The following is a 5,732-nucleotide window of genomic DNA, read 5'->3' on the forward strand; positions in this document are numbered from 1 at the left end:
AGAGCACCAGGACTGGCAGCCGCGCCACCCGGCCGGAGCCAGCCACGCCGCTGCGCAGTCTAGAGCACCAGGGCAGGCCAGCAGCTCTTGCAGCCATGCTGCCCGGCAGGAGCTCGCAGCCCCGCCACCCAGAGCGCTGGCGGCACGGCTAACTGAGGCTGCGGGGCAGGGGGGACAGCAGGGGAGGGGCCGGGGGCTAGCCTCCCCGGCCGGCAGTTCAAAGGCAGGGCAGGACAGTCCTGCGGGATGGATGTGGCCTGCGGGCCATAGTTTGCCCACCTCTGATCTAATCTGACCTCCTGCATAATACAGGCCATAGAATGTCCCCCAAATAATTCCTACAGCAGATCTTCTAGAAAAACATCCACTATTACCTTTATCAACCAAACTTGTTATCTCATCAAAAAAGATACCAAATTAATTTGACAGCATCTATTTTCCATAAACCCATGTTGACTGGTCTTAATTACATTTTACTTCTTTAATTCTTTATTAATGAAGTCATGTATCTTCCGCTCCATTATCTTGGCTGGCATCTATGTCAGATTTACAGGCCTATAATTCCCTGGGTCATCCCGCTTACCCTTTTTAAAAACTGGCATGTTAGTTTTCTTCCAGTCTTCTGGACCTTCCTCAGTGCTTTAAGATTTATTGAAAATCAGCATTCACGGTCCAGCAATCAACTCAGCCCGCTCTTTCAAAACTTTTGGATGCTCATTAGCTGGACCTGCTGATTTAAAAATGTCTGACTTTAGTAGCTTCTGTTTAATATCCTCCAGAGATAAGAGTGGAATGGAAAGAGAGCGATCATCACCATATGCTGAGACAATATCATCTGTTTTTTCCCCAAATGCAGAACAGAAATATTTATTGAACATGTCTACCTTTTCTGCATTATAATTGATCAATCTACCATTTCCATCTAGTAATGGACCAGTACCATTGTCAGGATTCTTTTTGTTCCCAATATATTTAAAACCTCTTTCTTATTGTACTTAACTCTACTGGCCATAGATTTCTCCGTGTGTCCCTTGACTTCCCTTATCAATTTTCTACAATTCCTAACTTCTTATTTAAATTTATTACTATCAACTTTCCTTTTCTTCCATTTGTTATATATAATTTTTTATGGTTATCTTCACTTCCCCTCTATACCAGGGGGAATAAGGCCTTCTTCCTTGATTGTGTCATTTGATGACCATGAGTCCATCCCTCTCCCTCTCTCTGACACGTGCTACCTATGTTGATTTGAATGTAGATGTTACTCATGTTCCCAAATGAGGAAGCTTCATGACATTTAATATGAGATTAGAGAATTTTATCCTCAAGGAGGGATTGGGAAGTCCTATTTTATCAGCCCGTGGCTTAATATTCCAGGACATTCAAATAAAATACACCTGTTATCTGCTAGGTATCCAGTTACATCCAGGTAAAATATACCTCTGCACTGCCAAATGTTCCAGGGAGAGCTGGAACACCTGTTGTGCTGGGAACAGGTGGAGACAGTTTTGATCCAAGCACAGCCAGGCAAAATGAACCTGCCTTGCTATTGAATATTCTTGCTTCATCTGTGTGCAGTGCACGCACAGTGTCACATCCAGGAAGAACATGCTTGCTGTGCTGCTGGGTGATGCAGGCACAGTATCCTTGAATCCAATGGACTGTCAGTAGACTGTTGGCACCACATGGGTGCAGTGGAGGATCAGATAAGAGCCAGGAGTGAAAAACTAAAGCCCCAAGATTACTTAGGAGAACTTAAGAGCTCCAAGCTATTGTATTTTACATGTTGAATAGAGAGATTGGGCTGATACCACACAGTCCTTCTTATTCATTATTATTACTCAGCATGAGTTCATAGAACTCACAGGTGTGCTACACACTGCACAGTAAAACACATGGGAATGTTGCATGTAAAAGTTGGGAAACTCAGGCACAAGTCCACAATTACTCAATTTTTCCTTTTATTTATACAGTTCCGTACAGAATTATTGTCACTTAGAGCGTCTGGACTCACATTTATGCCAGATAAATAATAACAGACAAGACGGAATTGGTAAGCAGATTCTGAGGCACCGGGAAATCGTCCCACCTTTTGTGATAGTCATTGCCTTCTCTGATCTGTTGGTCTGGTCCTTCAGTCCTGGGGCTTCTCCACTTTGAGCCCATATTCACTTGAGGCCTTTTTTACATTTCTGCATTACACATTACTTTATCTTTATCCAATCGGCTTTCAGCACAGCACAGCAACCCTTTTGGTTTCAGGTGACCTGTACATTACACACGTGTAATGCCGACAGACTTCAGGTGGGATCGAACCTAGTGCCTCTGAAGTTTAGTGCATGAGCCTCTACCGCATGAGCTAAAAGCCAACTAACTGTTAGCTAAGGCTGTAGAGAAGACACATTTTCTCTTTCTCTCTAAGTGGTCTCGGTGCCACTAGATGGGACAGAACACCACATCCAGAAAGTGTGTGGGTTACACACACACACAAACTTCAGTTGCCCAACTTCTGCATTTTTCCTGCTGGGTTTACAGATTTCTGGATTGAGTTGTCCTGGGTGACCCTATGTCTGAGCCTTTTCCCAGAAAAGGGTATTTTTGTTTATCATTACATGTTTGTGTATCTCTCATGTACGTCTTCCAACACAACATGTTGCTTATCTTGCCAACAATAATATCATTTGAAACAAATCAATAATTTGTATCACAGAAGAATTGAGAAAAACACATGCATGCCAGTGAGGCCTTGACCTAAGTGTTGTTACCTCCTCTCTACTCGTTCACTACCCATAATTACAAATTATTCAAATATAGCTAACGAAGCTGTTACTCTTACCATTTAACATTCCTTCATTTTATATTTCAATAGTGTATGTCAGTATATGTGTATTATCCCCGGCTACACTTTTATCTATTAGAAGTATAAGTGTGAGTTTGTGACTATGGAAAACGTGATGATTCTTTAATGTCAGCATTTCTTATCTTCTATTAACATGGGCTTTTCATTCAAAGTCCAGTTTTGTTTGTGGATCATTGCAAAGAAACGTCATTAGAAATTTTCCTGTGAAGGCTTTTTGAAAGGTGGCTCAATTTTAGGACCTTGATGTTTAGTTGCTTTTAATGGTACCCCAGTAGGAGACAGGCCCCTGTCCTGAAACGCTTACCATCCAGATGGTGGACTTGGTAGACAAGGGAGACTCATGGCCCCACAAAGCGGAGGACCCAGATTGGAGCTGTTATTCAGGTCAGGCACATGTACCATGATGATTCAAACATTGCGTTTTTCATGTAGGTGTAAATGCATTCATTTCTTGTAGTGGCGTTGCAAAAATAGGTTCTTAGGAGTGACCTGAATCAGGCAAGACATTTACCAGCTAGTTTGTCTCACAGAGTGGGACCTGGGGACCTCACCACAGTCCTTGATAATGCCCTTTCAGCGGGGGTTGGGCACTTGGGGGAATATAGAATGTTTCTCGCTGGTTTTGTGTCCCATGCTTTGTCTCATAGAAACCAATCTTCTGGAGTGTGAATTGCAGGACTGTTTTCTGATCGCTTTGCTCTGTGATCTGCAGCCTACTAACACTGTAGGGCTCTGCTGGGAGCAGCAGAGTGGTGAAGGAGGGCAGGAGCTGTGAGGGAACCAGTTATGGCTCCTTGATTCTCTCCCCCAGCCCAGGCACAGCTTACAGCAGCCTAGTGACTGCTCTAACTTGCACAGACTGGCTATAGTCTCTTAGGAACATGAGTGGGGGATAACTAGAATTCAACATGCTTTGGCAACTTCCTTACCCCCACCCCACCCCCCAGAACTGGATTTACTGGCTCACTGGGGAATCCCTGGATGATTAGAGTATACCCAGCAGGGGACCTGCAGGGGGTTTCCATTCCTACTGCACTGCTTTGAGGTGCATAAGGGAACTAGATGGGGGCAGAGATTCTGTCCCTTTGGATTTAATTAAAACGGTTGAGATGTAATGAGAAATAGTCCATTACTGGGCAGCAGGGGAGTCTTCTTTAATTGTTGGATTTACCACTTAGATACTATGAGGAAGGGGGCTTTACAAATGTCTGGACCACAAGATTCAGTCCCTAAGCCTTGTGGCCTGAAGTCTAGGAGAGAAGGGAAGTGAGGCAGTACCTCATTTGAATATCATCTATGTTCTCTGCTGTACCTCATTTACATTTCTACAGTGTTCTTTGCCGTCATCTCCTGGAGAGCAGGGGAGTCGACTGAGTGAGGCAGTACCTCATTTACATCTTAATTGTTAATAGTTTGGGGACATTGGGGTATAAATTGACTAAGTTTTGTAATTGGGGCCGATATTTTGGAGATTACTCTGTTTGGAACCATCTCGGCAACACCTAGATGAAGTGTGGGTAACAGGATCACCCTGATGAAACTGATGTTTGCTGAGGTTGGGTAAGAGGGAAATCCAAAGTTTAAAGAGAGGAACAAAATATGTGTTCCTGGTGTGCTGTTGAGGGTACCTTGCTGGATGGGATGGACTGTAATGTGTGCTTTGGGTCTTTGACCTCTGCTTGCCACTGGCTAGATAACTGGAACCGCTGCTGAGCTCTGCCCATATAACACCACAGCAGCTCATTAGAAGAGGATCAGAGTCCAGTTATCTGGAGAGCTGTGGACAGAGAAAAGCAAGAGTTGGGCCCACCCACAGCTGCGGGCAGGCTGAGAGCACTTGTGAACACTACAGTGGGAGGAGAGCAGTTTGCAGCATCAAACCTACATCATATCAGCCTAAAAGTTCTGGTGAGGACACCGTGTCTCGGAGGTTGAAATCATTATAGCAGGACAGGTGGTAGAGCCCCAGATCTGCCTAAGAAACAGGAGCTCTGATTTTTCTAGATTCTTGGAACCACAAAGAGTGAGTGAGGAAGTTGGGGACCCATGAACTGGGAGTGGGGAGCTGGAAGGCAGAATAAAATGCATTATGACAGGTTTCAGAGTAGCAGCCGTGTTAGTCTGTATCCGCAAAAAGAACAGGAGTACTTGTGGCACCTTAGAGACTAACACATTTATTAGAGCATAAGCTTTCGTGGGCTACAGCCCACTTCTTCGGATGCATATAGAGTGAAACATATTGAGGAGATATATATACACACATACAGAGAGCATGAACAGGTGGGAGTTGTCTTACCAACTCTGAGAGGCCAATTAAGTAAGTGAAAAAAACTTTTGAAGTGATAATCAAGATAGCTCAGTACAGACAGTTTGATAAGAAGTGTGAGAATACTTACAAGGGGAGATAGATTCAATGTTTGTAATGGCTCAGCCATTCCCAGTCCTTATTCAATCCTGAGTTGATCGTATCTAGTTTGCATATCAATTCCAGCTCAGCAGTCTCTCGTTGGAGTCTGTTTTTCAAGTTTTTCTGTTGTAAGATAGCCACCCGCAGGTCTGTCATTGAATGGCCAGACAGGTTAAAGTGTTCTCCCACTGGTTTTTGAGTATTATGATTCCTGATGTCAGATTTGTGTCCATTAATTCTTTTGCGTAGAGACTGTCCGGTTTGGCCAATGTACATGGCAGAGGGGCATTGCTGGCACATGATGGCATATATCACATTGGTAGATGTGCAGGTGAACGAGCCCCTGATGGTATGGCTGATGTGATTAGGCCCTGTGATGATGTCACTTGAATAGATTTGTGGACAGAGTTGGCATCGGGCTTTGTTACAAGGATAGGTTCCTGGGTCAGTGTTTTTGTTCAGTGA

Source organism: Terrapene carolina, unplaced genomic scaffold (assembly GCF_002925995.2).
Source record: "Terrapene carolina triunguis isolate 2854851 unplaced genomic scaffold, T_m_triunguis-2.0 Scaffold67, whole genome shotgun sequence".
Classification (NCBI taxonomy): Eukaryota; Metazoa; Chordata; order Testudines; family Emydidae; genus Terrapene; species Terrapene triunguis.